General features: G+C 45.1%; 1 protein-coding gene across 1 annotated transcript in view; it reads left to right on the top strand.

Moving 5' to 3' along the window:
- LOC126335601 (PDF receptor-like) overlaps positions 1-13,211 on the top strand; it is a 383,334-nt gene that overhangs the window by 123,053 nt on the left and 247,070 nt on the right. The gene's annotated exons all lie outside the window — the stretch shown is intronic.

Genomic DNA, 13,211 nt, shown 5'->3' with positions numbered 1-13,211 from the left:
TAACATTTTGTAACACACTGGCTTTGGCCCGAAAATAACTGGATTATGGATATACCTTCTTCACAACTTTTGCATTGTGCCGTTCAAAATACTGCCCTCTATGATCACTACAACCTGATGTGAAGACCTGTACAGGTGTTTCTTTGTCGATTCTTACAATATGGGCCAACTCACAAATATGCGACATGCGGACTTTCCTGATCAAATCTCCGTTATTTTTTCGGTGTTTTTGTCCGTTGTTGACGTGGCTGCCGCAAGAGATGACACATCTTCAATCGCTTTTTGTCCGTCTTTGAACGCTTACACTACTCTAAAGCTTGAGTGCGTAGAAGATATTGCTCATCGTCCCTTGTGGCACACTTTCCACTTTTCACGAAAAATTTCACATTAATCTATAATTGTTTGAAAACTCTAATCAATTTTTAACTGGCTGTAGATACACAATTTGACACAAACAAATGCAAGGGCCCGATTGAGGTGTTGGCAGTGAACGGATAACGGGAATAGAGAGGAGAGATGTTTCGTATTCGGCAATGTAACGTTTGACCTTAAAGCCTACCCTGTCTGTCGGTAAAAAAATTGGCCAAACGTCATTTACTTCATTGAAGTACAGTCAAGTGAAAGTATACCACCAGAATTAATCCTTTGGTAGTATGCTCATACGAAGAAATGTAGTCATGAGGAGGAAACGGTTTGCTGATTAGAAAGGAGAGATCAGACCCTGCAGTCCATGGATTCAGACTTGTTTCGCCCTAATAACAGTTTGAGATCTCTCGTAAGTTACTCTTGCGAAAGGGTGCAGGTCAATACGCTTTTATTTACGAAAAAACTAACGTTCAATTCTCGCGACGAAAGATCCGTTTCGGTTGAGATGAAATCGTCACAGCGCTCGAAAAGAAATAAATGTAATCGTATGTATAAGACACGATAGTTTCACACATTGAAGGATTAGTGGCTCAGATCTATTGCTATATCTGACGAAGAAAGTGATTGCTAACCGGAGTGTGGCCAACTTGTGAATTTCCTCCCTTCGCGTGAGCTGGAGTAATCCACAGCTGCTGAGCACAGGCTGACAAACAGGCATCAGTGAGAAAACCTTCAACCATGACGGCGGATACAATCTTAACGGCGAATGGAGGTGAGCTCTCGATGCAGGGAAGACTCGTAGATATTGGTCGCAATGTTAACGCTAAGTGCGAGTAGTGGCGCCACCGTCGCAGACGTTGGCACCATCTGCGATAGCATGACGTAACTACCGACGAATCAGAAGCCGTCTCTGTGCTACATATGGTCACCACAGCAGCGATGTCGACATTGAATTGCTCCTGAAGGTGACGATGGTGGAAATCGTCGAAATCTCCAGGCTATACCCTGAACTGACGTGGCAATAAGTCCGGGAATGTTTTGTACATACATATCGTAACTTAGTTATGTGTTTCCTTACATTTGGGGTAGTAGGCTAGATGTTTGTAACTTCTTTTCCTGGTTCATCAGTGGTTTGCAGCGCTGTTCCCTGACTAGTATACCAAGAAATAACGCACTTATTACATCGCGGAAACACTCTTCGAAAGCTCTTTCCAATATCAATGCCAAAGGGAAAACGTAAAGTTTCAGTAAATATTAAAAACCACATGCCTGTATGCGAAATTATCACATTCTCCGGTGTAACTCAGCAAATATCAGAGTTCCACATCTTTACTCAGTCTACATATATACCGTGTGTGGCCTGTCTTAATTTCGTCGACATTTTGTGTGTAGAAAATACCATTACGTTTCCTATATAAAGTCCTGTTTAGAAACCAGACTAGCGACCCACACGGATAGCACCAAGTATCCATGGCGGGACGGTTTTTCTGGCGTAGCATTAACGTGCTGCATACGCAAACATTGCTTGTGAATTAGCCAATCATTAGGGAAGACATCCCCTACAGTAGTTCCTGAGATTAGCTTTCAGATCCAGACAGAAAAATTCATCACCGTTTAGCCACTTTGCACCAAATGTTTGGAAATTAAGTATACGAACCTTTCTCATGATAAGAATATCTATTAGCCTAAGCTGTACGAAAATCCCTGCAATGGTTCCCGAGATTAGCGCGAACGCTCAGATATAAAAACGCGGTGCAGCCCTTTAAATTGGTAATTTTTAGCAATAGCTAGCAAGAATGACTCAGAACTGTAAGATAAAGCACGTATTTGAGTAAAGTATGAATGCATTCTCTCTGGGCAATATTAAATACTAAAATCTTCTTCGACTTCCAGATATGTAACTTGGTTAAAATCCTACGAGCTTTCGACTGAGCCCTCCACGGCCATTCTCAAGAGGTAAGTGACTGCCGTGTCGCCGCTGCCTCACCGTTGCTCACTGTGACGTCACTGGTTCTCTCCTCCTCGCGATCTGTGGTAATGTTTACGTCCGGTGTCTACCGCGAGCCGCCTCGACCTCGCGATGGCCCAACCTATACTGAGCTGCAAGCCCCAGTCCTTACTGATGATGTTTCCAGATATTTTAGTTTTAATGGCCGAGGAGAGCTCGGTCGAAAGCTCGTCATATTTTAAACACCTGACGGAGCTGGAAGCCCTAAGTAATTCACATCGCTGCAAGACCGTCAATTCATACATTATGTACGTGCATGGGGAGGAAACGTGGTGCAACATTAAATGCCGGGGGCGCGGGGTGGAGCTTCGTGTTAAGGAGGCTAACCTATTACGCTCTCTAGTCTTCCCTGCTACGCTGCCGAGATGGGAACACAATTCCACGATTTGCCATCGTGAGCCATCACATTACCACTTCGGAAGCCAGAAGTATCCATCGTGGTTCCAGCTGTGCCCCGCTGCTGGTAAGGTTACATTTCACAGGATATCCACCTGCAGTTGACAGAGGTGCTCTCTTGACTAGACTGGGAGTGGGTGGACGCTGCCACTATGCACAAGAGGAGTCACCCCAAAAGAAGACCACGATGCACAATGAAAATCACACAACTAACTGTGATGAATACGATGGAGAGACTTATCATCGCGGTTGCTATTTCGGCACTTACAAAAGCTCTTAATTTCATACCAGCGCCTCGGAGTATTACTGTCTGTGATATTGTTGGGTCTTACCCACTCGTATATGGTGCCTAAGGAATGCACCGTTCTCGCAATGTTATACATCAATTCAAGTAAATAAGATCAATAGTTTTATTTCTATAAGGCAGATTGGCAGTACTTAACTTGAATGTACAAAGTGTTGCCGCAAGCGAGGGGCGACATGCACTGTAATTCAGAGACCTTTATTATATGCAGTTTTCCTGAAAGTTGACACACGTCACTGATACTGTTCTGTGCATCCTCTCCACTAATGTCCGGCCGAGGCTGCCTGGAGTGGCGCTTATATTCTCCTTTTCTAGAGGTCGCTCCTGTTGTGGTGCGGTCCTAATCAGCGCACCATCGGCCGACGTCGTTTCACCGCCTTCCCTGGTCTTGCGTTCTTCATCTTCGTTCCGGTGCTTGTGGTAATGCCAAAGCACATATTATCAGTTGAGCAGATCAAGCATTCCGCAAAATGCCTAGTAATAGCGCAGTCGAAATTCGTCGCGAAGCGTGCCGGATTATTTCACAACCTTGGTTAGGGATGGACGCAACTGACTTCACACAGTGTGCAACGACCCCCTCATCGTGGTTCTGCAAGCTGACAAGAGCAGTGCCTCCGTCGTACTGAATGAAGCTGACTACGACGCTAAAACTCAGTTAGTTAAGGAGGAGGATACCTACTGGAAACTGTGACGGGACCCAACGTCGAGATTAACGATGAAGACATCAGAGATCCTAAAACAGACATTACTCGAAGAGGCCGTTATTAGGAGTCTGCTCCCACAGGCGCCGAGACTGGCTACGCGACGGCCGCGGTGGTCTCGCGGTTCTAGGCGCACAGTCCGGAACTGTGCGACTGTTACGGTCGCAGGTTCGAATCCTGCCTCGGGCATGGATGTGTGTGTGTCCTTAGGTTAGTTAGGTTTAAGTAGTTCTAAGTTCTAGGGGACTGATGACCACGCAGTTGAGTCCCATAGTGCTCAGAGCCATTTGAATTGTCTACGCTTTGTGCGCTACTGAAGACCCACAAAACGGATTCTCCTCTTCGCCCCAGTGTCCGCACCATCGACTTGCCAGCTTACAGACTACCTAAACATTTGGCCAGACTCCGTTCACCAAGTTTAGATCACTGTGTGCATCACATTAATAAGACCAATGATTTTGTCAAGCGAATTAATCGTCTGCGTCTTGGGCAAGGCGATATACTGGTCAGTCTTCCTATTTGCAAACAATTACGAGCAGCAGGTTAACAAATTACAAGCAGCAGGCATTTTCGGAGATTTTTCACAGGCATTTGATTGTGCGAACCACAACAACCTTTTAAATGAATTAGAATTTCATGGGGCCACAGGCAGTGCTGCTAAATGGTTAACGTCATACCTCGCTAACAGAAAACAAAGGGTGTCAGTGCAAGAGACTAGTGAATTAAGTCATCAATCATCATTGGAATGGGAAGAAATTACATGTGGTGTCCCACAAGGATCCACCTTAGGGCCATTGCTTTTTCTTGTGCACATTAATGATCTTTCATCAGTTACACTGCCAGAAGCAGAAATCGTTTTGTTTGCAGATGACGCAAGTATTGCAATAAATATGATGTCTAGTGTAGTTCTAGAAAGATATGCTAATGATATTTTCATGGATATTTATAAATGGTTTAAAGCCAACTCACTGACATTAAACTTCCAAAAGACTCACTACGTGCAATTCACTATATGTAAGAGGTTTACACCCAGCATATGCATAAAGTATGAAGAAGAGCAGATAGAAGAGGCTGACAGTCTTAAATTCCTGGGATTACAACTAGATAATAAATTCAGTTGAGACGAGCACATTACATCTACATCTACATCTACATCTACATCCGTACTCCGCAAGCCACCTGATGGTGTGTGGCGGAGGGTACCCTGAGTACCTCTATCGGTTCTCCCTTCTATTCCAGTCTCGTATTGTACGTGGAAAGAAGGATTGTCGGTATGCTTCTGTGTGGGCTCTAATCTCTCTGATTTTATCCTCATGGTCTCTTCGCGAGGTATATGTAGGAGGGAGCAATATACTGCTTGACTCTTCGGTGAAGGTATGTTCTCGAAACTTCAACAAAAGCCCGTACCGAGCTACTGAGCGTCTCTCCTGCAGAGTCTTCCACTGGAGTTTATCTATCATCTCCGTAACGCTTTCGCAATTACTAAATGATCCTGTAACGAAGCGCGCTGCTCTCCGTTGGATCTTCTCTATCTCTTGTATCAACCCTACCTGGTGCGGATCCCACACTGCTGAGCAGTATTCAAGCATTGGGCGAACAAGCGTACTGTAACCTACTTCCTTTGTTGTCGGATTGCATTTCCTTAGGATTCTTCCAATGAATCTCAGTCTGGCATCTGCTTTACCGACGATCAACTTTATATGATCATTCCATTTTAAATCACTCCTAATGCGTACTCCCAGATAATTTATGGAATTAACTGCTTCCAGTTGCTGACCTGCTATTTTGTAGCTAAATGATAAGGGACCTATCTTTCTATGTATTCGCATCACATTACACTTCGCTACATTGAGATTCAATTGCCATTCCGTGCACCATGCGTCAATTCGCTGCAGATCCTCCTGCATTTCAGTACAATTTTCCATTGTTGCAACCTCTCGATACACCACAGCATCATCTGCAAAAAGCCTCAGTGAACTTCCGATGTCATCCACCAGGTCATTTATGTATATTGTGAATAGCAACGGTCCTATGACACTCCCCTGCGGCACACCTGAAATCACTCTTACTTCGGAAGACTTCTCTCCATTGAGAATGACGTGCTGCGTTCTGTTATCTAGGAACTCCTCAATCCAATCACACAATTGATCTGATAGTCCGTATGCTCTTACTTTGTTCATTAAACGACTATGGGGAACTGTGTCAAACGCCTTGCGGAAGTCAAGAAACACGGCATCTACCTGTGAACCCGTGTCTAAGGCCCTCTGAGTCTCGTGGACGAATAGCGCGAGCTGGGTTTCACACGATCGTCTTTTTCGAAACCCATGCTGATTCCTACAGAGTAGATTTCTAGTCTCCAGAAAAGACATTATACTCGAACATAATACGTGTTCCAAAATTCTACAACTGATCGACGTTAGAGATATAGGTCTATAGTTCTGCACATCTGTTCGACGTCCCTTCTTGAGAACGGGGATGACCTGTGCCCTTTTCCAATCCTTTGGAACGCTTCGCTCTTCTAGAGACCTACGGTACACCGCTGCAAGAAGGGGGGCAAGTTCCTTCGCGTACTCTGTGTAAAATCGAACTGGTATCCCATCAGGACCAGCGGCCTTTCCTCTTTTGAGCGATTTTAATTGTTTCTCTATCCCTCTGTCGTCTACTTCGATATCTACCATTTTGTCAACTGTGCGACAATCTAGAGAAGGAAGCACAGTGCAGTCTTCCTCTGTGAAACAGCTTTGGAAGAAGACATTTAGTAATTCGGCCTTTAGTCTGTCATCCTCTGTTTCAGTACCATTTTGGTCACAGAGTGTCTGGACATTTTGTTTTGATCCACCTACCGCTTTGACATAGGACCAAAATTTCTTAGGATTTTCTGCCAAGTCAGTACATAGAACTTTACTTTCGAATTCATTGAAAGCCTCTCGCATAGCCCTCCTCACACTACATTTCGCTTCGCGTAATTTTTGTTTGTCTGCAACGCTTTGGCTATGTTTATGTTTGCTGTGAAGTTCCCTTTGCTTCCGCAGCAGTTTTCTAACTCGGTTGTTGTACCACGGTGGCTCTTTTCCATCTCTTACGATCTTGCTTGGCACATACTCATCTAACGCATATTGTACCATGGTTTTGAACTTTGTCCACTGATCCTCAACACTATCTGCACTTGAGACAAAACTTTTGTGTTGAGCTGTCAGGTACTCTGTAATCTGCTTTTTGTCACTTTTGCTAAACAGAAAAATCTTCCTACCTTTTTTAATATTTCTATTTACGGCTGAATTCATCGACGCAGTAACCGCTTTATGATCGCTGATTCCCTGTTCTGCATTAACTGATTCAAATAGTTCGGGTCTGTTTGCACCAGAAGGTCTAATATATTATCGCCACGAGTCGGTTTTCTGTTTAACTGCTCAAGGTAGTTTTCAGATAAAGCACTTAAAAATATTTCACTGGATTCTTTGTCCCTGCCACCCGTTATGAACGTTTGAGTCTCCCAGTCTATATCCGGCAAATTAAAATCTCCACCCAGAACTATAACATGGTGGGGAAATCTACTCGAAATATTTTCCAAATTATTCTTCAGGTGCTGAGCCACAACAGCTGCTGAGCCCGGGGGCCTATAGAGACATCCAATTACCATGTCTGAGCCTGCTTTTACCGTGACCTTCACCCAAATCATTTCACAATTCGAATCTCCGTCAATTTCCTTCGATACTATTGCACTTCTTATCGCTATAAACACGCCTCCCCCTTCACTGTCCAGCCTATCTCTGCGGTATACATTCCAATCAGAGTTTAGGATTTCATTACTGTTTACGTCTGGTTTCAGCCAACTTTCTGTTCCTAGTACTATATGGGCGTTGTGACCGTTTATTAATGAGAGCAGTTCTGGGACCTTTCTATAGACGCTTCTGCAGTTTACTATTAGCACATTAATATTGTTATTCCTTGTTGCATTTTGCCTACTCCTGCTTTGCCGCGTCTCAGGAGGCGTCTTGTCGGGCCTAGGGAGGGAATTCTCTAACCTAAAAAAACCCCATGTGCACTCCACACGTACTCCGCTACCCTCGTAGCCGCTTCCGGCGTGTAGTGCACGCCTGACCTATTCAGGGGGACCCTACATTTCTCCACCCGATAGCGGAGGTCGAGAAATTACACAACTGCCGAAACGCCTTAACAAATCTGTATTTGTAATTCGAGTGTTAGCAGACAAAGTCGGCTTAAAAATGAAAGATCTTGCATACTATCCCTACTTTCATTCCATAATGTCCTATGGTATAATATTTTGGGGTAACTCTTGAAGTCAAACAAAAGTTTTCAGAGTCCAAAAGCGTGTAATACGTATTATTTGTGGATTAAATTCACGGACGTCCTGTAGAAACCTCTTCAAAGAACTGGGTAAACTAATTCAGTATATTTACTCCTTAATGAAATTAGTCCTAAATAATACACTCCTGGAAATGGAAAAAAGAACACATTGACACCGGTGTGTCAGACCCATCATACTTGCTCCGGACACTGCGAGAGGGCTGTACAAGCAATGATCACACGCACGGCACAGCGAACTCACCAGGAACCGCGGTGTTGGCTGTCGAATGGCGCTAGCTGCGCAGCATTTGTGCACCGCCGCCGTCAGTGTCAGCCAGTTTGCCGTGGCATACGGAGCTCCATCGCAGTCTTTAACACTGGTAGTATGCCGCGACAGCATGGACGTGAACCGTATGTGCAGTTGACGGACCTTGAGCGAGAGCCTATAGTGGGCATGTGGGAGGCCGGGTGGACGTACCGCCGAATTGCTCAACATGTGGGGCGTGAGGTCTCCACAGTATATGTTGTCGCCAGTGGTCGGCGGAAGGTGCACGTGCCCATCGACCTGGGACCGGACCGAAGCGACGCACGGATGCACGCCAAGACCGTAGGATCCTACGCAGTGCCGTAGGGGACCGCACCGCCACTTCCCAGCAAATTAGGGACACTGTTGCTCCTGGGGTATCGGCGAGGACCATTCGCAACCGTCTCCATGAAGCTGGGCTACGGTCCCGCACACCGTTAGGCCGTCTTCCGCTCACACCCCAACATCGTGCAGCCCACCTCCAGTGGTGTCGCGACAGGCGTGAATGGAGGGACGAATGGAGACGTGTCGTCTTCAGCGATGAGAGTCGCTTCTGCCTTGGTGCCAATGATGGTCGTATGTGTGTTTGGCGCCGTGCAGGTGAGCGCCACAATCAGGACTGCATACGACCGAGGCACACAGGGCCAACACCCGGCATCATGGTGTGGGGAGCGATCTCCTACACTGGCCGTACACCTCTAGTGATCGTCGAGGGGACACTGAATAGTGCACGGTACATCCAAACCGTCATCGAACCCATCGTTCTACCATTCCTAGACCGGCAAGGGAACTTGCTGTTCCAACAGGACAATGTACGTCCGCATGTATCCCGCGCCACCCAACGTGCTCTAGAAGGTGTAAGTCAACTACCCTGGCCAGCAAGATCTCCGGATCTGTCCCCCATTGAGCATGTTTGGGACTGGATGAAGCGTCGTCTGACGCGGTCTGCACGTCCAGCACGAACGCTGGTCCAACTGAGGCGCCAGGTGGAAATGGCATGACAATCCGTTCCACAGGACTACATCCAGCATCTCTACGATCGTCTCCATGGGAGAATAGCAGCCTGCATTGCTGCGAAAGGTGGATATACACTGTACTAGTGCCGACATTGTGCATGCTCTGTTGCCTGTGTCTATGTGCCTGTGGTTCTGTCAGTGTGATCATGTGATGTATCTGACCCCAGGAATGTGTCAATAAAGTTTCCCCTTCCTGGGACAATGAATTCAGGGTGTTCTTATTTCAATTTCCAGGAGTGTATATCTCTTTTTCCAACCAACAGCCCAGTTCATACATACAATACCAGGAACAAAACTGATCTGCACAAGGACTTAAAAGCACTTACTTTAGTTCAAAAAGGGGTCCACTACTCAGGAACTCTCATCTTCAAAATTTGCCAACAAACATAAAAAATTTAGTTACACATAAAGATCGATTTAAAAGGAGCCTGAGAAACTTACTAGTGTCCAAGTCCTTCGACTCCATTGACGAATTTTTTAATAGAAACAAAATTATATTGCATATAATCATACTATTAGTATTGTTATTTCAGCTTTAAGAAAAATTATTTATTGTATATACTCATATTATTAGTACTGTTATTTCAGCTTAAAAAAATGACATGTTCCACATCCATGAGGATCTCCTGAGCACGGATCTATGGAACGAAAAACTAATCTAATCTAACTAGCAGATTTGAAACTTCATTCACGGGTCTGTTTAAGCACACGTTGAAATGGTCGTATTTCCTACATGACGGCCAGTATTTCGACCTCTTGGGTTGCGTGGCGATGTTAAATGTGTTAGCTCTGTCCTTAGCCAATCTGTTTATGAGGAAATTGAAGTAGCTTTCGACACGGCTTGAGCTGAGCCAATTTCTTCTATCGTTACATCGATGACTCCTTAACAATGGGACACATGGGCGTGATAAAATCGGATAATGCTTAAAACACTGGAAAGGCATTCACGACCACATTAGGTTTACGGCGGAAGTAGAGATGGATGGTGCATTCTCATCCCTTGACAGCGAAAAGCCAAGGGCACCTCAGTCACAGTGTCTACAGAAAACCAAGGGCACTTCAGTCACAGTGTGTACAGAAAACCAAGGGCACCTCAGTCACAGTGTGTACAGAAAACCTGCATACGTGGATCAGTAACTGCACGCTCTCAACCAGCATTATCCGGCGCAAAAACGTGGCTGTCTGAATACCCTTGTCCACGGACTCAGCCACTTTCGAAAAGTCTTGAGGGACAATGGATACAATCAACCCCATTTATCACAGAACTATTTCTGGTGAGACATACAGGCGAAACACCACCGAAGAAGAGATCAACGAACTTGCGTTTTTGCCTTTCTGTGGAACAGTGTCGGAAAAGTTTTGGGGGCTCTTGATGAGACAAAGCTTTTCATCATTCTTCAGGCCCTCAGCAAAAATACGACAGCCCATCAGGCACGTGAAGGACGATCAAGGGCTTAGTGTACAAAACACCATGCCAGTGTGGCCGCTACTACGGAGCTAGACAGTGTCCACTGTGGAGCAACGCCGGGGGCAGGGCGGAAAACGAGAGGTGCTTACGCCAACATTATCAGGAAAAATAACCGTCGCGGAACGGGCTTTAGAAAACAGACACCGAATACTATTCGAAGAAACATCTGTCATTATTAGGACGAAGGGATTTTGGGATTGCGTTGTAGAAGAATACAGAGAAATAAAAAAATCTGAAAACAGAATCAGTGAGGATGTCGATTTGCTCCTCTGCACAGCCTGGGAACCGGCCATCGGGAGGAGAAAACGGCTGCGATGGATGTCGGACGCAAACATAACCACATTAGGCAAAGAAGAAGCGTCAGTGATGTCACAGCGGGCAGCGCGGGTATATAGCGGTGAGCCCACTGCGACACAGCAGTCATTTACCTCGCGATAGTGGCAGAGGAGAACTCGGTCGAAAGTTCTTGAGATATTAACCACCTGTCGCGGCTGGAAACTTCACTGAATACAGATTGAATAATGGGAGTTATGGTTCAAATGGCTCTGAGCACTATGGGTCTTACCTTCTGATGTCATCAGTCCGCTAGAACTTAGAACTACTTAAACCTAACTAACCTAAGGACATCACACACATCCATGCCCGAGGCAGGATTGGAATCTGCGACCGTAGCGGTCGCGCTGTTCCAGACTGTAGCGCCTAGAACCGCTTGGCCACATCCCGGCCGGCAATGGGAGTTAATCACATCAATAAATGTAAACACAAAAACGCAAATTAAATGCAGCGAATTGTCTCCGTGATCGAGGAACTGCGTATTACGTACTAAGAATATTGTATTTGTTGCGTGTCTTGTGCTTACAACGCTAGGAAGCAACAGCAACGAAGAACTGGGGCTTGTCACAATCAACCCATGTGACAACGTACCCAGGTCTCTCCTAACACCGACATGCTGCTTGTCCATTACCGCAACGCAACTGCAATGGAATTACAATGCGACTGCAACGTAACTTTGTGGCTGCAGTTGGATGAAAGTGGCTTTGCACGTTCTCCGTCTACATATGAATATTTTGCGACAGACGGTCGACTCAGAAGCGTGGTTTTTGTCAGCTGGCTTCAGAGTGGCAAGGCACACACTCCATAATATTCTCGTTTTGTACCGGTATGCATGTGACAGCAGGCGTACCTAAAACCTATCTTCCAAAATCCGTTTATAAAAACTAGATTTCCCGTTTCTCATAAAAAAAGTTGGGTCAAATGTCATGGATAACCCTTGGGCTAAGGACCGGATGTCTACACAACAGAAGTATCGTCCTAGCGTCACTAACCTACAGTACAGGGTCAAAGGACGGAATATTACACACTTCCACCTGCTTACGCAAATGGAGTAAGTCGGTTGCTTCTTCTAGCGTTTGATATGGTCTCTGGTGGGCTTGATGAGACTCATGGGGGAACGTCAGTTCATGTGCCATTCCTTTAAACCCCTCAAAAAGGTTTGTTTCACTATATTTTTGCCGTCACTAGCAGACTAAAACCCACACGAGGATCCCAAAATTTTTATTCACAGTAAATGGCTCGAACAGCCTTGAAACGTTTCTTCACAACTTTGTCAGTTTCCAAGATACAGAACTTCAATGTTACTTTATTTCTGCGCATAAAATTCCATGTCAGGTAAAAATCAAACAATAAATAACCACAGAATGTTGCTCAAATTTTAACCATACATTCTCTAGACATATTTCTGGAAGTGCTATCTCCCAGTTATCAAAAATCTTTATTCTTTATCGGGAAACACCGCAAATATCTTTTTAGGTACCAATCTCAGCCGCGGATTCCAAGACGGCTATGCACAGTAAAATACAGAGGACCAACGTTACCTTACTTGCACACGTAAAATATGCACATACCGTCACATGTGAGGCAAAAACAAAGCTTATGGGGTGACATGGAACGGAGAAATATACCGGAAAGTGTCCCCGTTATGATCTGGAAACTCCATGTTGTAGAACTGAAGCAGTTTTTTTTTTGCACACATAATCCAGTCTGATGTGTAAAATTAGTTTTACATTCTTTCAATTCTCTGCGTTCTTCCAATTTTATGTAAATACACTATCCAGATTTTACTGACCAGTACATTTGTATTCATATGAGTTACATGCCTTATTGCCTCAGGGAATGAGGAATAAAGAGAAAGAGGAGAGTTGTTCTGAGCCAGTAATAATTAGAGAGAGAATATACGTCATTGACAACGAGGAAGAGAGAGATAGTGACAGCGAAACGAGACAGTAGCAGCAGGAAGAAAATAATGAAATATTAGCATCAAGAGAGAGCAAGAGGGAGCCA

The sequence above is a fragment of the Schistocerca gregaria genome, chromosome 2, assembly GCF_023897955.1.
Source record: "Schistocerca gregaria isolate iqSchGreg1 chromosome 2, iqSchGreg1.2, whole genome shotgun sequence".
Lineage (NCBI taxonomy): Eukaryota > Metazoa > Arthropoda > Insecta > Orthoptera > Acrididae > Schistocerca > Schistocerca gregaria.
The sequence above is the reverse complement of the archived record's forward strand: the minus strand, read 5'-3'. Positions and strand labels throughout refer to the sequence as shown.